We start from the raw sequence: 22,412 nt of genomic DNA, 5'->3' as shown, positions 1-22,412 counted from the left end.
TACTGCTGTCAGAGCAGTGTCCTCTGTTGTAACCACAGTGGGCCTGTACAAAGACTTTCAGCATGTCTCCTCTGGGCAAAGGAAACTTTGGAAAGTTTTAATTGTGGAGGCTACAAAGTCACAGGCAGCATGGGATGATAAGGTAGGCAGGATGAATAATGTTAATAAGTATTACATTGTTGGTGCAGGCAAATTTTGGCTGTGTAAAGGAAGATAAGAACAAGAACAAAAAACAAAACAGCAAACAACAAGCAAACCAAAACAATGTCCTACAATAATATCAATGTCAGACAAGAGGCCATATTATAAGCTCCACAAAACGACAGTGGATTAAAAAAAGGAACTTGTATAACAATAACCATAATATGCCAAGAGAAAGGCTTCTTTCAAAATAGCTTTCAAAACTACTGCTGACATTAAAGAAAGTGACTGTTTTAAGACCTTTACTTATATAATAAACAATATCTTATCCAAAAATATGTTTTTGGATTAAATCTTGAATAAGATAACCTTAGGCTAAATTATATTCAGTAATAGCAGGAGACTTTTTTTTGCATATTTCTCCCAAATCAGAAGTTGAGTCATCTGATTTGGCAGCGCTGATTAGCAGATTGTATCAAAAAAGCTGTCAGATTGTTGGGAGTAGATTTTTTAAGATGGTAAAGAGAGTGAGCTACACATGAGCCTTCAAGCCTAGGAGTCACTATTTCAGCAATCAATTATTCATGAATCAAAGCTTAAAAGTGGCATTGGCTTCTGCAATTTCATGGAGAGGTCCAGTAGGTTAACTCCCTTAACACATATAACACAGCACCTGCATTATCCATTGACTGTGCTTATTTCGACATTAAGTCCTCTACAGGCCATTTAGGTTCCCAATTTGGGTCAGTATGAGGATGTAGATTGCCACTAATAAACACTAATTTCAAACTCAAACCCAGAAGTGTAATAGAGCAACAATTTGGCTGGAGGCCATAATTGAGATTTAATTAGACTAAATTATTCCTCTGTTGTGTTCATTTAGGCTCAATGTGAAGATGCAAAGCAGAAAGACCTTAAACTCAGGGATGGGAACCTCTTTCATGTTATTGTATGTAATTACAGTAAATTGGACTTTCATGAATTTGTAATTAAAACAAACTGTTCTAACTAAAATGTGTCCTATAAAATATTTATGCTGAATTGATATCACATCAGATAATGAAATTTGATGCAAATGGACAAATTTCTCACCCTGCTGACTGAGTGATGGTTGAATTTTCCAAATTAATAAATAAATATTTATTGTGTTATTGTCCACTCTGAAGCTGCTTTACAGTTACTATTTGAGAAATACTGTAAATTGTTGTTTATTGGACACGTGACAACGACAGCACACAGTAAAGTGAGAGAGTCTCTTTCAAGGTAGCAATAAATACTCACTTTTATCGGGAAACTGCTTTGAACGGGTGATTTCATTTTAACGTCAGCACAGTAACCTTTCAGGCCTTTTCTAAACCGTCTGTAGTTTGTCTTTCAAGTATAAAGGTTCCTTGAGTTTACCCAAGAACAGTGCTCTCTCTCACTGATGTGCGCCCCCGGTGTAGCTGAACCTCGGCCGTCTAAAGATGACTAATTTCGGTACCTATACTCATTTTGCCGCCATGACATTTAGTCGACACACAGTAAGCAAGTTCTTGCCGCAAAGAGTAACTTGACTTTGATATTGATGAGTTTTTCAGGGATTTGACGGATCAAAATTAAGGCCAATTAGTCTTTAATCAATTCCATTCCAGTCGCTGCATAATTCTGCTTCAGGTTTTGGCACTAACAGGCTTCAGGAGTCTCTTGTGGATGACAGCGGGGAGCAGTGCTGGAGATGCTGTAGCTCACACAACCGCTAGAAGACAAACGCAGTAGTCCTCCCACCTTACCGAAGCTCCTGAGTGCAGCCCAAGGAACAGGAACTATATTTAATAAACCGATGAATGGGACTTTGCCCCGCGCAGGATCCTGAGCCTGACTCTGTGTGGAAGTGGGGCGCATAACTGGACAGAAGGACAGTCTTTTCTTTCAGTTAAACCCGAGGTGGAAAAGACGCAGCAATGACAGAGCAGCAGTCGTGCGCAGCGGCGAAATAGACCAACTATTGTGGGGACGGAAGATTGATAACACAACTGGGCGAGCAACGAGAGCGGCAGATGTAATTTCCAAACGTTGCAGGTTTGGTTTGGTGCCAGTGGTGTGCTGGATGGGTTATTATTGCGTTCTCCTTTTCATCATTCACTGCGTCCAGCGTTTCCAGATTACTTGGGGATCCGGACGGCTGTTGTGAGGGAGTATTGCTGCAGAGACTAACGGGGAATGCCATGTGTCGTTGCGCGACATAGAAGCTCTTTGTGGATTGTTTTGCACCGGGGACAGGTGGTGCCGTCTCTCTCTCTCTCTCTCTCTCTCTCTCTCTCTCTCTCTGTGCGTGTGTGTGTGTGTGTGTGTGTGACTAGCAGGGGGGCACGGACACACAACCCCTGAGACAGTTGTCTTAGGGATGTCAGGCCGGCGCACGGGATCAGTTTTTGCCAGAGACAGGTGCGACAGGGAGGAGTAGTTTACAAAGCCCCACACAGGATCTGGTAACGCACTAACGAGCCTCCTCTCTCCTCTGATCACTCTCGGATTTTTTTGTATCCAGCGGGATTCACAGTCGACTCATACTGTCGTTGTCTCGCCGGCACCTTTCCCCAGATAACCAGAGGTAAGTGACCCGAGCTGTCCGGAGTGGAGGTCTGTGGTGGGTGGTGGTGCGCTCCGGGGGCACGGGCTCTGTCGCGCCTTGATGCTTTGGATAAATTGTATTGCCTCTGATCAGAGGAAGGAATTTAATTGTGGGAATTGGTTAAAACGAACTAAATCAATACACAATATCAATACACAATAGCTGACCTAGCTGATATGTTTCATTGTATAATTCTCAATTTCATACTGCGTAGCTTGCAGCCACGCACAAAACAATCAGTTTTCAGCTGCCTGGAGCCCGAAGAGGCACTTCACCATCCATCTATTGATTGGATATTGACACGACTCAGATCGTGTGACTGAACATGGCTGACAGTTATGCATTGACCAAGATCATATGTTACTGTACATTATGATAACAGCTATAGTAGGCTACTGTCATAATACCTCAGTGTCACTCACCCACCTTAATGAACAGGTTTTCCTCTAGGAAACTGATTCATTTGAGAAATCTGGGATTTTCCTCACTGTGTTAAGAGGAATTCCCCCTTTTTGACATTACAGTTGATTTAAAGCACAACTAGAGAAGCTCATCTTCAATCCAGTGAGTTGCAGAACTGTGGAAGCAGAGACTGCATGTGTCTTCACCATGGGATTGGTCAAAATGTGCCCTTCTCTCAGTGTCTTTCTTACTGTGTGTGTGTGTGTGCGGGCTTGTTGTTGTTGTTGTTTTTATAGTGTGTATGTTATCTACTAGCGGCTGTGTATGTTCTACAGTCCTACCCGCTGGGCCCCTGGTGTCCACTACTCCTTCCTTAAGGCTCTGCCGTCTCTCCCTCCCTCCCTCTCCCTCTGCAGTAGCTGCTGTCTTTACAGTACACTGAGCTAGTTGGCTGGATTGTGTCAGAATCACATTTTTAGCTTTTTGTGCGAGGACCGCTAACTCTCAATAGCTGGCTCCAAGTCTCCTAAAGTTTCGCCATTTGGGGGCTGCATGTTTTTGTCGTGGCCCCTGTTTCAAATTCAAATTGCCTTTCAACTGCCTTTTGTCCAACGCCGAGGTTTGTGGACTGGAAAGAGAGACAGGGAAAGTAAGTGAAGTCCCCAAGGGTCAGAGCATTCCTATAATGAGCCCTAGTGTGTGTGAGAGGGGAGAAGAGTAGGAGGAGAGAGAGAGAGAGAGAGAGAGGGAAAGACACATCTAAAGAAAGTGCTCCGTCCAGTGCAAGGATAGACACAGCCAAGGAAATACCAGCACCTCCACTAACCTTTCTGTCGGTCTGACTGTGTCAGTCAGCCTTGGAGGACAAGAGCCTCTTTAACTCCTCTTCCTCTGGGCTGTCACCCACTCTGACAGCCAGGGATCAGCGGTGCTGCTGCAGGTTACACATAGATCCTGACTCCCTGCTGCTCAGATGCTACATCAGGGGGTGATGTGCTGCACCAGACTTGGTTTCAGACCTTATTATTATTATTATTATTATTTTTTAACCGTAACAGCAGTGCAAACAAGGGAGACACAGTAGGTGGTGAAAGGGAAGAAGTTAAGATGAAACATGAAAGGAGAGATGATCATAAACTAGATATTGTCTAATCATCTGAGTGTTGCAGCTTCTTTGGCATGACAGAGGAGGAGTGGTGCCCTTTTCTCTCATGTGCTGACATCCTCTTGTAGGCCCATCACGCCACCAGTAATTACACAAGAAGTGCTATCAGAGAGAATGAATTAATAGACAACAGAGGAAATACCTGTCTGATACGATCTTTGATCTTCATATTGTACCGGATCTAGTTTTCATTTGCTCAGAAGTCAAGGACAAAACACTTTGTGAGAGTCGAGAATAGAATCATCAGAGGCTTTTGCTGGTGCTTCAAGTCATCTTTAGAAAGTTTTGAGGGAAAATCTACCCAGAAATTAAACTTGTATTCCTTTCACAAACTGCAGCACATAGTTGTGAACAAGATCAGGGAACCAAAATGATCAAGAGACAGACCTTGGAGCTGCTGCACTGACACATACTGTTCATTTCACTGTAACTTCAGAAATATTAGCCCTTTGTCAAGATTTAATCCTGTAATAGTTTCATAAAAGTTACTTTTGTTTTGATGATAGTGAAGGATTTTATAATAAGCTTCCTCAAAAGAGTTTAATTTCTTTCTGCAGGCAGGGGAGAGGGGATGAATGTTTTCCCAGTCAGTATATAAAGACTACCAGACTGTAGGAAGCATTACTCCTGCCAAAAGAAATGACTCAGTAGGGGGAAAGATTGCACAGACATGTAAGGCAAACATAAGGAAAGCAATCGAAGGAACAGTGTACCTGATGTTAGAGCTGATGTCCTGAACACTGAAAGTGATTAGTGGAGAAACCCTAACAGGAAAAAAGGCAATAGTTCCAAGTAAAAGCCTAATATAGGAGCAGGATTTTGTGTCAATGGAGAACTCAGATAACAAGGCTGAATGTGTGCCCAGGAAACCAGGCAGGGGGTTAGTACCGTTCCAAGGTCCCAGTGCTGATGTCAGTTTTTGGCGATGTCCTCTCCGTCCCCAGTGCTTCTCCTCACAGCTTAACAAACTGCTCACCGGAGCTTGGCTAATCCTTGGCTAGCAGTGCCCAGTGATTTATTATAAAGTTAGTTAATTTGGGGAGATTTGCAACATCTCACCGTACACACATGCCCTTGACAGATCCCTGCCGTCTTTGCGGTGGAATCTGCATCTCCAATTAGTTTGAAGAATTGTTTGTGTGTGTTAATGTGTGTGTAGGTCATTAAGAAAAGAGAGAACGACTGAGTGAGAGTTTGCCTACGTCTATCAGAGAGAAACACAAGGGACATTGTTCATTACAATGTGTCTGTTTGCCTTCCTTTTTTGTATAGACTGTGTGTGTATGTGTGTGTGTGTGTGTGTGTGTGTGTGTGTGTGTGTGTGTGTGTGCATGTGTGTGAGTCAGTCTGTCTGTGCCTTATACAAGTGTGATTCAGCACTGTCCAGCATTGGTTGAATGGGTTCCCTGTTTGTGCCTCGTTTCAGACGCCAACAGCCGCTCTGCACCCCTTGCCTCGGAGCAAGTGTTGCGCCCTATGTGCTAAAATAACAGGTGCTTTTACACAGTGACTTAATCCCTCTTCCCCCGCCTCCCTGCTGCACCCTGCCGGGGGGTGACGTTACCTGTGGGCCTGGGGCAGTTCCACCGTAGAAATAAAAGTCATAGCTTAGTCAGAGAAAGCTTCATTTACCAGACAAGTTCAGACCAAAGTAAGGATACACAGTTTTACCTTGTCAAGTTTTGCTTTGTTCTACATTCACAGAATCTGATTGCAGAACATATGTAGAAATCTGGATTCAACATTAAAGCTGAAGTGAATGTCACTGGGGTTAGCAACTTGGGTTCTCTTATCAGAAAAATCTTCTTCAACCCCCCTTATGATCTAAGTTATGGGCTCTTTCCTGTGCCTACACTTAAAGGGACGTGCCACCAATTTAGCACATTGAAGTCATTTCATTCATGAGGAGTACTTCTCAGCCTGTGAAAACAGTTGTATAATGTCTTCTGTGGCTCTGGAGGGAACTGTCTATAGTTTGTTGTGGCAGTGGGGACGGGGGTTGACATTGGCCCATACTAGGGACTAAAAGTCAGGGTATCTTGGCCTCTGCTGCTTCGATTGTGATCACTCTTAATCTGTTTCTTGTCCCCCAACTTTATGAATGTGCAATACTAAACAGCTGGAGAAGCCCTTTAAGTCCACTTTGCAATTAATGCTTTACATAAGACTTTAGTTAAAGTCAGTTTAAAACCGTACTTTTTCACTTACTGTATCTAGTGGTACAAAATCTAGCTATGCAGATCTCCTTCCTCCCCAATACAATGGCGATGAATGGAATTTCATTTGTGGTACTCATATAGCCATAAAAATAACCGCTTAAAACTAAACTCAAAATTATCATGTCTTTTGTGACAGTGCACCTCAACAGTTTTCATCAGGACTATTTTGTTGGTAGTAGTTAAGTATTTCCTATGAAAACTGCGTATACCTCTAGAGGTAAGTGAGAAAGTATGATTTCTTGCAATTTGTGTGTGCAGATCCTTTAATGTACCTCTGGCTGAAGTTTCTCATTGGCAAAAAATGAGTCATAAGGGTAAACATTTGATTCTAATGACATTTCAATCTTGCACCAAATACATGTGCATGAACACCTGTGTTTCCTTTAATCTCTCCTGAGCCAGTCCAGTCTGTCTTGTATTTCTCTGGGTTTAGGCCCAACTAAGGCAGATGTATTAGAAGTGCTCTCTGTGGGAGCAGAGCTGTCGCCATCTACATCAGTCTAGTCTGAGACTGACAGACTCGTAAGAAATACTATTGAGCTGCCTAGTCTGGGGGCTTGTGTTAAACCTGGCACCCTCCTTTTCCTTTTGTCATTTTTTCTCTTCAGCATTCCTTCCTGCTTGTTTGCCTTCGCACATTCTGCTGCCATACCACTGCTCCCCTCATTACCTCTCTTCTCCTCTTACCCCTCCCCTGTCCTTTGCTTTCCTCTCCTCTGCTTTCTTCCCTCCTCCCCCTCTCCGTCTCCTCTGGACCTTGATGTCAAGGCCTCTCAGGCAGTGTGGTCTCTGTCTGCAGGCTGTCAGGGCAGGGACACTGCCCACTGGGACCCTGAATGGGACAAATTGACCGTAACAATGTTCCCACTTAGCATGTGGAGCTGGGAGAAAGAGAAGGTGAAAAGGAGGGCCTGATGATTGAGGGGCAGGCCAGCCGCACTGGGGGAAAGAGGGAGAGAGAGAGAAAGAGAGAGGGGGAGAGCAGGACAGCTCTTTGAAATGTATGAATTTAAGACTTATATTAAATCACACATCTTGCCTTTTTAAATCGTCTCTTCACATCGTCTCTCTTGTTCACAGACACACACACACATATGGCTTTTGTTGTTATTTGCCCAAGGCTAGTGCTGGGGTTGCCATAGCAGCAGGATAAACACATTTGCCTGTGACCCTGCGAGCCCTCACACACACACACACACACACACAAACACACACACACACACACACACACACAAAACACACTTCATTCTCAAGGCCTAGATGCCTTCCAGGGGGTTTGTCAAGGCTGGCAGTTTGATCTGCACTAAGGTGCTACCACTGCCTCACAAAGGGTCAAGGATCATCCAGCCCCCCCATTAAAATGCAATAAGGGCTATAGCCCAACGGGACCACCTCCGCCATTTAATCACACACCTCTGCTCCCTCATCATCTGCTCTCTCCCTTTTATCTTTTAATCACTTGTTTTTCCTGTCCTGTCTTTCTTTCACTCTCATCTCTGTCTGCTTCACGGCTTTTATACATCCACTGCAATGCCAAGGCAGCCAGAATAGATTCAGAGAGTTCAAAGAAGGAAGCCTGATATAGTCAATAATAAGCGCTCTTTCATTTTTCTTGAATTTTTTTTTCTCTCTCTTATGGTTGCTCTCATCGGCAGCCATGGGCTAGTCTCTGCTCTGAGTTTGTAAAGTCTATGATTTCAATATTTTTTTGTCTATGCCCTTTAACTGTGACAGAATGTCTTGGAGAAGTTGGAGCGATTTCATGTTGTGTAAGCCTGAGGTGGCGCAGTATGACAGGAACAAAGAATGCAGCTGCTATCACCAAAGGCCAAGTGGCTGTTGAATAAAGATGCTTCCCTTTGGTAAAACTGGCATTCCATGTAGGCTTATTGTACCTCCACAGGGGGAGTCTGTTCTTGCGTGTGTGTCTTTCCTATCTCTGAATAAGGTAGACGCTGGGGATTCTTCCATTCTCTGCAGCAGTGAAAACGAGACATTTCCATGAGTATAAACTCCATCCTGGTGGCAGCGGACCATGAGTGATACTGTGGGAGACAGGATGAAAAGACAGGCAGACATGACTGAGATGGACACCAACTTTTACTTCCTGGACATGAATAAACAGTGTATGTGATCTGAATGTTTTTCACGGGCTGTTTGCTTGTCATTAAGCCGCTGCTTTCCTCCCTTTCTCTCTCTCTCTCTCTCTCTCTCTCTCTCTCTCTCTCTCTCTCTCTCTCTCACACATACACTTTGTTGTCTCTCTGTCTCTCACACTTTTATGAAGTCTTGGTGTCAGCGGAGCCCCAGTTTGTTAACAAGAAAAGAGACTAATGAGAGGCCATGGTCTGGAAGCTAGAGGACAGGCCAGTCCCATATACCACCCAGAATACATGAATACACACTGGCACACTGAGACACATACTTGCATATTCCCAGACATACACAGACACACACATACACACACTCATAGCTAAGTAACAAGCTACCACAAGCCCAAAGCCTGGAGCAGCATATTCAGCGCCAGCAGCCATGCTGCAATTATATTATTTTTCTTCTCTGACATGATATAAATAGCAACACTTATTTCTATTATAGCATTCACAGACACACTTTGTACACCTCCTCGGTTTCATTTCCCATGCCAGGTTGCTATGATCACTAAGCAGATAACTAATAAGGCACACTTTAACTACGGCATGGTGGGAGACATAGCAGAGAGGATGCTGGTCACACACATCCTGAATCATTTCCCGCATCAGCACAGCGTGAATCTGAAGAAACCATGTCCTGTTGGGCAGACTGGTATTATCCTACTGCTGTTTTATAGCTGATTCATTTCTTAGGGGAACTTCCAGCCCAAATGGTCTGTCCTGTAGTTTTATGGTTGTGGAGAAGCTGCAAAAGTAAAATGAGAATGTTCTCATTGCCGTTGTTACTGCTGTTGACAGAATTGTTTACTACTGTGGCTGCAGCTTCAGCTGTTGTTGCTGCTTGTCTCATTGGTGTTCTGGTTTTAGGTTTGTGACTGTACTCTTTAAAAAATATCTAAATGTCTACTCATTTTGCTGCCAAGCTACCACTTGTTTTGTGCTTTAAGGTAATTAACAGCTTAACGCGTTCAGTGACCTGGGGGAGCCAGTCATGGTGAAAAAACAGAAAGAAAACTCTGGCTTGCTGGCACTGGGCGCGGGGCAGTTGGCGAAGTGGAGGGACGGAGCAGAGACTGTGACCTGCTGTCTCTCTTCACTCTGCAAAGTGCAGAGAGAGAGGAGAGCGGGTGAGGCAATGTTGACGGGTGAAGCTGAACTGTAAGGTAATGGGGAAGAGTAGAGAGGCATCGAGCAGAAAGAAGGCCACGGGGCAGAGAGAAGGGAGGAAAGAATGGAAGAAAATAGTGGAGGAGTCTTGAGAGGATGCTTGTTCAGCCTCTGTTGCTGTTAGAAAGTAGAAGGAAAGTGGGTCCTTGAATGTACTCACCTAAATTAACGGCTCAGAAGCACCAATTAATGTACAGCCTCGCTGTGGGTCTCTGCTGTGCCGAATCAAAGAGGTCTTGCTGTGCAGTGCGTCTGCTCATCTCCTAAGCATGTGTGCATGCACTCACATACACACTCATGCCCCACTCACAGAGGGGATACTAGCCAAGAAACTGGAGCCAATGAGATGAAAGTGTCACATGGAGCTAAAAGCTGAATGTCAAGGTTGAAGAACACAAGAATGTTGATTTGGGCTTTGTTAATAAGTGGTGAGGGGATGAAGGGAAGTTGAAGTTTGATGCACTTTGATGATGGGATGAGATAAAATGAGGAGAGGAGGGGAGGAGGAGGAGGAGGAGGAGGAGGAGGAGGACAGAGTGTGTTCTTCGAGGGCGAGAATGACAGAATCAGACCCAGGACCCATCTGGAGGCAACAGGTCTGGTGACAGCAGGCGGGTTCCCAATCCAAGTATCCCAGCCGTGGGTGACAGCCAGGAAGAGAGCCAGTGTCTCCCCTTGTCCAAGACCCCTGGAGACACAGCCAGTCCACCAGCAATCTGTCCCCTGATACTTACCACTCTAATATGACAGAGGAATATTTGTTATGAATGTTTGTTATGATGGGTTATGGATTATAATTGTTCAAATTAAAAGTGGATGGTTGATTACATGGTATTAGGGGCTGCTGTCAGAGATGAGTGGATTGTGTGAGGATGGTAGACGGTCTGTATACGGAGGAGTTATGTGGAAATGATTGAAAGGATTTAAGCTTCTTCACAGCAAATCTGTTAATGTTGTACATTATGTCCCGGTCTGAAATCATTAACATTAATTTCACTTGATACAAGTAGTGGTAACAATAGCAGTCACAAACCAATAAGCCACAAAAGTAAAAATAATTGATATCCTACACACATAACAGCTACTTCTAAAGCCTGTGTGCTGTTACAATAGAGCTGCTGATTGGCAAGTCCTCTGTGCCGGATTTTCTGTGGTTGCTGTGCATTCAGAATACCATAGCTAGCGTGCTCACAGTAGCTAGTGGGTCATTCGTATTTGCATGTAAATGTTTTTCACCCCTTGGCTTGACTGGTGGGGCAATCAGAATGGCTCTCTGTCTGCATCACTAAGAGGGAGGCTGCAATGACTGACTGTGACATTCAGAGCTCAGGCCAGGCCTTTGCTTTCTTTCGCTTGTTCACTCACACGTTCGTTTCTGTGGGAAGGAAAAAGACAGGAAAGGGTGTTTTATTTGTGTTGATGTGATATCTAGTCAGTAGATCTTTTAGAGTATATTCACAGTCCCTTTCTTAGTGGCTTGATTTGCTCTAAACATGAGAATTAGACCATGTCATCCCACATCCTCCTCCCTCATCATCCAGTCCTGGAGTCTCAGCTTGGCCACCTCCATCATCCCATGGCGCCACTGAGATGGACACTTGCGAGGCTTTTCTTGCACGGACGAGCATGACACACACATAAACGGGCACACAGGCGCACACACCTCCCACATGGTGATGATGGATGCATGTGCAAGCGCATATCTGCACGACGGAGGAGTGTTTGTGCTTGACTCGTGTAGCACATCCCAGGGTTTGGCAGTCTGTCAGACATTTATCAGCCTCCGTCATCAAATGAAACATGGTCCTTTAGGTCTCTGAGCTTGAATATCTTGGTTTCTCTGGTTGTTGAGTGAGGCAGGCAGAGGGGACGTTGGGGGACAAGGAAACTCTGGAGGGAATGAGTGCTTGAGTGAATCAGTTCAGCGAGGACATGGGCGAATTAGTGAGTGAGTGAATGAGGACATAAATAATCAAGATATTCACTTCCCCTACTGTTGGAATGTGTATTTATGCCATGAATATGTCCATTTAACTGGCATTATTTTAAACATGTCTGTTAAGGCAACCACAGTGCTCCATTGTTGAATAATTCTGCTCCATTTGTTGTTCATATTCGCTGTAGTCTTCCCACCACTGATGTAGGTGCATCATGGGTTTTTGTCTGAGTATGTGAGTCTGTCTCTGCCAATGTGGGAAGTTCTGTGTATATATACAGTCTAAATAAACACAAAAACTATTTTAAAACGTTTCTCTTTTCCAGTTCATGCTAGTGTGTGTTTGATGTGACAACACTTCAAACATTTCTCTAATCCTCCTCCTTGACATTTGAGCGCTCAGTTGTTTTATCCCAATTATAGGATGTTACTGTATGGTTTGTCCGCTGCATGGTAAATGGAAACATTGGTTTGTTGCTGTTATTATGTGTTATTTGCTGCATTTGTGTATTGGCTGCTCTTCTAAATATAGTATGAAGAGCTGTGGCACCTTATGGACTTAAAAGGTCTGCGTATTGGCCTTTTACTCTTGCCAAAATGTTAAGGTGTTGATTCTCGTTTGCTTGTTTTTAAGCTCACAGTGTATTGATTTTGACAGTAACCCTTCTCTCAACAATGTGACTCAGGTGGCAACTACTCTTTTTGACCCTGTCCTTACCTGGCGACATCATCACTGTGCTGCCTCGACATCCTGTTGTGTGCATCAACACGCAGCTCACTTGTTACCTGCTGTGGCTGCTCTAACCTTTTCAACAATTATCCGCTTGCTTCTTATAAATAGCCTTGCTTGTTCTGTCTGTTTCATTTCAAAACTAGCCATGCTCTCCCCCGGCTCTCAGCAGTACAGGGAAACTCGATCCCAGAGTCTATACTGAAGTAATAAACAAGACAGAAAATGCCTGAGAGCCAGCTCTTGCAGGCCTGAGATATGTCATCCCATGAAACATTAAGGGGGCTGTGACAAGGGAAAAGTATTGACTGAGTTTTTCCACTTGCATGCATGTTGGAGAAGAATATCAATAAAAGCCATGTTGTTAAGTAAGTAAACAGAGGCCTTGGCCAAAATAACCCAAATCATCATAGAAACAGGCAGACAATGAATAAGCTTTCAGATCTTTTCCAGCATGCTCCTAACTTGCAATGGAGCAATTTTGTTCACCTCAATTTTTACGTTATTGATGACTCTCAGTGAGCATGTTTTTAATTGTGTTATCCTGAGGGGGCGAGCTGAGTGCTTAGTTACAGAAACACTGGTGAGCACTGTTCCTGCCAAATGTTAAAGATGGCAGTTATTCTTGAGTGAGGTTTTTAGTTGTTACCGCTTGCCTGCTGGACAGCACCGCTCTGTCTCTCTGGTGGGCAGTCTTTATTCTTTTTTTTCACTCTCCTTTTCTCTGTTTTTTGGCTCGGGCCGCTTCACCTGGCATAGAGATCCTCTCTGCTGTCATCAGCACCATTAATGGCCACAACAAAGTAGCTTTGAAGCTCTGCAGGGCTAAGGCCATAATAGGAGGACAGCTTCAGGCTCACTCTATAATGGAGGGAAAAGCTCAGGGGCTCCACTGTTTGCTCCTTAGTTCAGATTTCTGTCCCCTTTCATAAAATAAGGCTCTAAAAACATCTGGACCAATTACTCTGTCGGTCACTTCGTCAACCTTTCTCACTGCCTCTCATCTCTGTTTTACCAGGCTGTGACATTAAAGGTGAAGTTGACAAATGCAGCAACATGGATCATAACTATACAGGACAAACAATGCTAAAGTGGTGAATGTCGCTCTCTGGAGCTATTTTCGAGAAAGAGGTAGTGACTGCTGGAAGCTCAGTATTTATTGCTGTCTCTTCTGTTAATTGGATGCATTATGTTCATTTCCTTTGCCGCTTTTCAAATCTTAATCAGATGGTTAATTTACTGTCTTGCAGGCTTTAACCAGCTGGCTCCAAACATCTTCATCTCTGTCTCTTCATCTTCTGTGTGTGTGTCTGCGTGGTTTCCTTGACTTGTTTAGTAGTCAAGCTGGCAGGGTTCTGTGTGTGTGTGTGTGTGTGTGCCCCTGCGCGTGTGTGAAGGTAGGGAGGTAGGTTAATATAACAGTGTCTTCTGCCTGGTCTGGCATTAATACAATCAGGCCAGTGAAAATGTGATTATTTGTCTGGCAGTTCTGAGTTAGTCCACAGAAGAAAAGACCAAGCCGCTGCAAGGAGCCTTCATTAATATATTTATTATTGATTTTATTATTATTATTATACAGGAAAACATGACAAGTAACATTACACATGTAAAAATGTGTTACATTTAAACCGGCCTGACTCAGTTAAAACTTGTTCACAGCAGGTTCTTGTTCTGCAGCACATAGAAGACAGAATCACATTACAATACACAATAACAACACAATATAACAATATAATAACACTCCTCGATTACAACAGCTAGCATGCTTCATGCTCTTTATGTGACAAGTACGCACACACATCGACACCTAATGGCTGCCTCACTGCCTAGACCCCTCACTTCTTATTTATATATTTGTCACTTAGTGTTTCACAAAATTCACAAAAAGGAAAGAGGGGAAGCTGATTATGCTTGCCGCAGTCACTTCTCCTTGTGTTTTACTGTCCATCAGCTCAGCATTTCCCTGCCATTGTCAAGTTGGTTCCCCGGTGCTGATAAGAAGTAATTGCCAGTGTGGCAGTTGACTTGTTTCTTCCTTGAGAGTTGCCATCCAGGCTGAAGCAGGCTTTGAGACTCTTTTTGTTCCCCTGAAAAGTCTACATCAATATCTTTGTCTGGAAGGTTGGGAGATTTCATTTGCATCTGATAATCCCTTTTCACTCCTGAAATTAGTTTCTCTCTCTTGAGGCTAACATGCAGAAGCAAAATTACAAATGAGCGAGGATTACAAATGTAAAAGTGTGAAACAGAACAGATAGGGAAAATTAGTGGAACGTGTGTGTGTCTGGGTGTGTTAGTGCCTGAGTGTGTGTGTATGTGTGTGTGTGTGTGTGTGTGTGTGTGTGTGTGTGAAGGAAGCCTTTCTGCCAGCAGTCAAGGACTCTTACTGGGATACTCACCTGATTCAAAAGAAATAGATTCCTGGATAGTGGATACAGGGGGAGGGGAGTGTGGAGTGGCAGCCAGAGGACTCGTCTTTCATCACACACAAAACACACACGGAGGCTGGCTCAGTGGCTCATTAATGCACCTTAGCACCACCAGCTACACCAGGCAGCGAGCCAACCCAAAAACAGAAGCTAAGAGGTGACGCTCACCATGGGCCACCCTGGGCTGGGTAGAGGGGTAAAGCTGAGCCTCTGGCAAGTTTTAGGTATCACTCATTAGTATCCATGCACAAACTAATGAAGAGCCTGGAGAAAAAGAAAGAGAGAGAGAGAATGAGGCAAGTCAAACTGATTAAAGAAACCAAAACACACAAACATGCACACAAGCTTCAACACAGGCACGTGCATACACACAGCCGCCCATAAAAACAGCTCAGCTAACAACCGTTTTCACTGAGGAGTTGATATTTAGTTAGACTTAAGGCTTAGGAGTGTCTGTGTCAGTGGATGTAGTGATAAATCTTAAAGCAGAGCACTCTCCCCGAGTCATCGCTGTATTTTGGTGAACTAGTTTGCCTTCATCTAAATGCCAGGGGACATAGACACACAGGGGAGAATAGTTATAGAAATAGCCAGGGTTTTTGTTCATAAACACCAGCTCCTGCCTTGTGGAAATGTACTCTATGTGTGTGTGTTTGTATATGTGCACCAGAGCTGTTTTTCAACCCCCCACGACAGCTTGCATCAGCATTATTAACAGGAGAGCAATATTGATTTCGTCAAAGTGGTTTCAGAGGCAAAATATTGTTATTTAGTCTGTATATATACGTCAGGACATTTTGTTTTTGTTGTCAGGCGTCTCGGTAGCCTTGCTCAGGAAAGCTCAGACTGGGGCTGCTTATTTGTAAGGCTCAGTGAGTCTATGGACAAGGCAGCTAGTTTCTCTTCCAAGGCCTCCTGAGACTCAACCCTGAGGACCTGGACTAATTCTTCTGCATCACATTACCATTCTCATTAATGTGACTGATTATACGCTTGGAAAGAGTGGGCCACAGTCGTGAGCCAACCGGCCAAAGTGTTTCCTGGCACACAAGTGTGAAAAATCAGAATGCCCACTTGTGTTGAGTCATTTGTGTCTTAGATCATTCTGACAGCTGCGCACAGACCTTTGACATCTCATTCTCTGTCAGAAATGGATTTCCATCTTATTTAGATGGTGATTTAGTATGAGAGGCTGTGTTTGTGCTTGCACTCGCTTGTGTGTTGTGTCAGTGTGTTTCTGCACTTTGCAGTGTTGCTTCTATGATTATGAAAGAGAGATTTTGCCGAAGTGAGAGCCAACTTCATGTTGTTGATGGTCTTGATCACACTCTGAAATGTGAAGGAGAACAACATTATGGAACTGAATGTACTACAGATACCATTCAAAAGTACCTAACTAAAATGTTTTGAAAAGGTTTTCATGGCAGGAAATATTTTATAGTTGTTTTTAAAGTATATATATATGTGTGTTTTTAAGTAGTAGCATATCATCATATGTTTTCTCTTGTGTTTTTTGTTTGAGATTGCATCACAGCAATGCACAAAATAGCTCGCTACAAAGTCAGACAAAGGAAAGAAAACCTGAAAATATGTGTAAACTAGAAAATGACTGTCTTGGTCTTCTCAGTGCAAGTGGTGTCCCTGAATGGGTGAAAAAAGTAATAACGCTTAATGTATAAGCCATTTTTGTGATAATTAGATGTTGTGCAGAGACTGTTAAAATGCAGACAGACTTCAGAGCAAAGGAAAACCCAAACCCCCAGAGTCATCACACTGTCCCGACTACCACCATTATTTGTTTCATTACAACTGGAACGCAACATAAATAACCTGTTATTTCAGAAAAGTGTGCTTTCGTTTGCTCCGCTCAGAATAGCAAAATGGAAATTGTTCTGGGCCTGACTATTGCTGTTTTTTGGTGTATTTTTAATCTGTATGCTCCTCAATATAGACCACCGCAACCTCCCACTATTAGATATGTACTGTAGGCTTAATATAGAACAGAGATCCCATCTGCTTAATTCAGTTCAAGTCAGTCTTTATTTAGTGCAGGGACACATTTAGGAGTAAGAGTCAAGTTTACAATTTAAAATCAAAGAGACCCTCTAGGTCCAACAATAAAGGAAAAGCAAAGGAATTAACCGAGTGCATTAAGATGTTAATGATAATAGTAGCAATAGTTTAATCATGCCCTAAATTAGTTCTCTCAAAAATCTGATATTCCAGGAGAATAAAGCAAATGGCCCAGGATCCCCCTCTAATGTAATGGTGTGTGTCACCGTGTGAAATGCAGACTGGCGCTTCAAATGGGCAATAATAAAGTCTTGCCTTGCCTTTTGTGAGAGAGACCTAGATACAATCAGATCTAGCTTGACCACCATGAGGCTCCGCCCCCTATGGTATCTGTAGACTAGACTTTAAACATTGACAAATCTCATGGGGAACCAATGGAAACTCAGAACGTAGAGAGTACATTTACTGGAGTTTGGGGTGAGTGAGTGAGGTAGATATGTATGGTATACTTCAAGTCACAAATAACAAATAATTATGAGGTCTGAAATTGGTGAATCTGAATCTTGACTTGAATCGCTAAAAGCTTAATAGTTAATAGTTTGAACTGATAAAATATCACTGATAAAAAAAATCACAGTGTTAATCTCTATCAAGGCATCCCCATACTCTCTTATCTGGTTGGATCAGAGAGTCAAGTTACATACAGCAACTCCAGCAATAGAGAGATGCACAACTTCTCCTCCTTTCTTCTCTAAAATGAAATTAGCATTGTCTTTTCTTCCACCTCCTGTCAGTGCTGGAATGCAATTGGACGTGCGTTATGGATTTTCGTTGCACAAATTTGGTTCAACTTCAAAGAGAATCAGCCCCCAATCCTGCACGCTGGCCGGAGTCCTTTCTCTTATGTCATTGTATTGCTGCCCTCTGTCTTCCCAACATTGACCTGACCGAAGCCCCTGGCTATCAGAAACAATTACCTAGATTGTGTCAATAGAGTAAGTGGAGCAGGTGAAGGCATCAGCATCCCAGTGTCAGGTCAGTGACAGTGAATGAGTAGGGTAATGGCCGTCACTTACTACAGTGTGTGAGTTCAACTGGAAGAAGACCAGTTCAGCCAGAGAAGCTGTGTGCCTCTCCACAGGGACCTTTGTACCAAGCTGAGCAGAGTGGTGCTTTCAGAAGAAACAAAGCACAGTGTTTGTCTGTGTGTGTGTGTGTGTGTGTGTGTATCTTGTGCTTCTGTTGGGTTTTCTACCCGACTGTCCAGCTGACCTGGAGTTTGTCCAAAGGCCATACTACAACAAGTTTCTCCTCTTCTCTCCTCATCCACTCTGTTCTCTCTGTGGGCATCAGCTGGGGCACAAAAAGGAGAAGAGCCTGGGTCACTTCTTATTTCCATTGCCGCATTAGTGCCTTTGGAAGAATGCAACTTGGTACATGCCAGGAAAGGAAAGGAATAAAGGACCCTAGAGTGTGAGTGAAGTGGGCCAATCGAGTTTGGTTGGAGGAAGACTACGGTTGCCTCTTGCCAAGGCCCAGCAGGGCAAATTGAAGAATTTGGAGCAGCGGAGAGAACAGCATGAGGTGGAGAAGGAGAATAAGCTAGAATAAATGAGAGAAATTGCTGGAGTTTGGAGGAAGGTTGTTGCTACTCTCCCTAGCCAAGCCCGGGATATAGTGGAGCTTTTGAGTGAAGAGGCCACAAGATTACAGCAGAAGAGAGGAGAAAGAAGATGAAGGCAGACAAGGATAAAAGCTTGAAAACCTCCATTAAATTAGAATAAACTGCTGAAGAATTGAGAAGACAGCTAAATGAGTGGGCGTGAGGATGGAGAAATCAAGAGCTAAGGGGAAAACAATGTTCCCCTTTGCATGTTTGTAATTGTTTCGGCGTGTGCATGTTCTCTCCCCCCTGTTGCTTTTGCAATTATCATCCTGAGACCAGGGGCGTTCTCCGTGAAGTTACAGTGCTTGAGACAGTTGGGTGGCTTGATGGAGTTTGGCACCTAGCGGCACACAGACAGGGCCTAGAGACACCACTTACTTAATTAACCAAAAAGACTAAAACTGATTCTCCAGGCTGATAAACAGGAATGAGGTGAACGTCTTCTCTTCCCCTCCCCTCATGAGAGAGACTCCGGAAAGAAAAATCTTCCAGGTAGTTTCAGGCTGTTTGCTTTTCTCGTAGCAACAAAGGCTGAGAATCTTATCAGCCGCAGGAGGAAGGAGGGGAGGTACCAATTTCAGTATCATTTGAAGTGTTTTTTTGTTGTGGAAGGATGAGAAATCTGCCTTATCATTACTTTATGCGCCGTCACTCTTTGATACACGTTCAGCGTATATTCTGTCATTTATGGGCATTTTTCTCCATGCTGTGCATTTATAGGAGACTCCCTGCCGCTTTGGTCTGTCGTATTTGCACCTACAGAATGTAAATCCACTGAGAAATATACCTGTGTGTAAGTGTGTTTCTTTCTACAGTATGTGTGTGTGTGTGTGTGTGTGTGTGAGGGTGTTTTTATGCAGCAGGAGAATGTTGATGATTACGGGTAAATAAACGGTGTGGGAGCATTGGCAGACAAAGCATGCTGGGTTCTTGTAAACCAGTGGTGGAAATGATTAACATCCGCACCGTCCCCACACGAACCCCGACCGCTTCCCCACCGCCTCATTTGTTCTCACTGTCAGTCTGGGGGCCTCATTTTCACACCGCCTTCCTGGCGGTGTATAATTGTTTTAAAGGAAACACTTTGTCTCAACCTTTTAACATTTTTCTATCTTAATTACTATCTTAATTTTTCATAGAAATTTCCTCAAATTCATGTCTTTTGTCATTCTTTTCTCCCCTTGTGCCAGAGTGCCAGCAAATTAGGAGTATGATATGCCAAAAGATGTCTACCCGCTGTGATTTATCTGTCTCACTGTCTGTCAGTCTCCTCTTCCTTTTCCCAGCAGTATTTTGCTGAGTATTTCCTAAACAGTGTCCTGTGGTTTTGGGAGATGAATTACGCCCTGGCTACTGTGTGTTGTGTGTGTGGGGGGGTGACTGCTCTGTCACTGCTGACTCTAGCACACAACCTGCAGAGTGTGCAGACATCCTATGACCCACCATCCCTTCACCGCTGTACACAATTTGCCATCCCGGCCCTGTATATCGCCTGCACCCTGTGCCCTGACATTTTAGCTTTGCCCTCCTATTTGCCTTGTCCCTTCTCATTATGAAGCCACATCCATTGTTGTCACAATGGCTCTTTCAGACGGTCTAGCTTGTGCCCTTACTGCCGCTCTCCGGCTTCACTCTGTGTGTGCTCTCTCCTGTTTTTAATCACTGCCTGTACACTTCATATTGTTCTCCCCCTATTTTCTCCCCATCCTGCCCCTTTGCTTCTCCACATTCATGCACATTGACCCACAATGCTTCTCTCTTCTAAAATTCCCCCTCACTTTGTTCTCACTTCACGCTGAGATGTTCAGCTCCTGCCTGCGTGACTGTGGTCTGTGTCTGCCGATCTAAACATTTCCCTTCATTAGACCGGGTCTCGTTGCGGCTGCTCTGCAAATTGGCCTTATAGAAAAGCGGGCTGTGTTGTTGTTCATTGAGCTGCCATGTCAGTAATAGTTGCCTGGCACCAGCTTTTGTCCCCTTCAGAGGTAATTGCTACCGAGGGGATTAAGTAATGATATGACAAGGGTGAGGGCAATGGGCGTGTCATCCGTCATCCATCTCTAAGTGTATCAGTGCACCAAAAGGATCTCCTGTGAAGTGAGAAGTGTCATTCTCTTGACATTTCTTAAGTTAACACTGCTGGGGCTTTGGTGTTAATCACCTGCAGAGTGAGACTGTGAATAAAAATTCTATTCAGATCAGGTACAGTCGAACTCTGCTATAGTTTTGATGTTTTTCACTGTTGCAGGTGTGACTGTATCTCCATACATTTTTTTCTTTTCGTTGCATCTTGCATCTGCACTATCTTTCTTTTGTCACATCTAAATGTCAGCGATGCAGTTGGGCAGTAAAGCTGTTTATCCTAGGCTTCAGCCAGCTTGAAAAAAAAACCCCATGTTATTCTTGCTTTCCTGACGAGACGACGAGGACAACACAAAAAAAAAAGTAGATTACATTGAATACAAATACAAATGTGCGCAGAAACACACCCACCACCTCCCACGGACAATTAGACCCGGCTTTCTCCTCTCACAAAGTTTTCTTCTTTGCCGGCTTTGCTCTCTTTCAGCTGTACATTAAAGTAACATAAAACAGAGGACAAAGCAGGTCCTCAGTGTCTCGGCACTTGAATGGCTTGAGTTCCATTCTGGTAGAAATGTAGTGTCTTAGCCTGCCAAGTGGTGTGTAGACAGATCACGGCCCGGCCCCACGTCTATAAAGAAATCTACTGTACACAGTGTCGACCGATAATAAGATATACTCGACATCCAGCAGATCGGAGTCTTTTTACTTCTCCTCTGTCACTGTGGGCTGACTCACTTTAGAGACCAGCTCTAAAACACACATTTAAAAGGTGCCATGGCTCTCTTTCTCACTTACACACATCCAAAAAGGCATATATCTGCTTACCGCAGCGACCCCTCAGTGAATTATCACTACATAGTGAGGCGAAAAAGAAAGAGACACAGAAAGACTGTTTGACTATTTGACTCTTCTCTGATCTCATTTAACTCTATGTCCTTCTACAAACACATCAGAGCATCTGCTGATGGCATCTTGCCCTCTCAGTGGGACATGAGAGAGGCTGGTAGAGGGTGCTTCACTATAGGACTCCTTTCTGCTCACCAGGCACGTATCACATACACACTCCCCGCCACTTAAGTCCCAGTGCAATTTACAGTGGAAATGAAAACACTCCAGTGGCAGGGAGTTTGACAGAGTGTGAGTGCTTTTAAATATGGCCCCTTTTCTTTATTAAACACTACTCAGGTGAGACGAAGACATAAACACCCCTTCATAGCATTGAGTTTAGGGTGTTTATATTGTCCGAATTTCCTCCTCTATTTCAGCCTATTCATGGCTCGACAACTCATGCTTATATGCACCTCAGTTCCATCAGCCACCCAGCTAGTTACTGAAAGCAAGCCATTATGAAGGAAAAACTGCTAACAATAGATGATCTATTGCTGTGCATGTTTATAGTCTAACCCAGAACTTTAATTGATTTTTATGTTTGCAGTTATGTAGACTCTTCCTGATTAAGTTATAGTAATTAGATTAGAGATAAGATCAGGCATTTACAGCATGTCTAACTCAGACAATTAAGAAGTCTCAACTCAGAAAACAGATTGAGTGAATGCAGCAAGATTGTAAAAGACATCACGTCTTTTAATTAAAAGCAGCCCCGCCTCCCGATATGATGCTAAACGGGGGCATTTCCTACAGCCCTCGGCTGTCCTAATCGACCTATCAAGCAGCACCTTGGGTCCAAATATG

The 22,412-nt window shown here is 43.7% G+C and overlaps 1 protein-coding gene across 4 annotated transcripts in view; it reads left to right on the top strand.

Moving 5' to 3' along the window:
* Positions 1-1,848: 1,848 nt before the first annotated feature.
* The window catches only part of sema6bb (sema domain, transmembrane domain (TM), and cytoplasmic domain, (semaphorin) 6Bb), a 128,140-nt gene continuing 107,576 nt past the window's right edge, over positions 1,849-22,412 (top strand). For 2 of the 4 annotated variants that reach the window (XM_044199483.1, XM_044199478.1), the window contains exon 1: positions 1,849-2,734. The gene's annotated coding sequence lies outside the window, so the exon portion shown is untranslated. Of the gene's footprint in view, positions 2,735-8,183; positions 8,668-22,412 lie in introns of those variants that run through there. The other 2 variants (XM_044199480.1, XM_044199481.1) reach the window with 2 other exon arrangements.

Source organism: Siniperca chuatsi, linkage group LG6, assembly GCF_020085105.1.
Source record: "Siniperca chuatsi isolate FFG_IHB_CAS linkage group LG6, ASM2008510v1, whole genome shotgun sequence".
Taxonomy (NCBI): Eukaryota; Metazoa; Chordata; class Actinopteri; order Centrarchiformes; family Sinipercidae; genus Siniperca; species Siniperca chuatsi.
The sequence above is the reverse complement of the archived record's forward strand: the minus strand, read 5'-3'. Positions and strand labels throughout refer to the sequence as shown.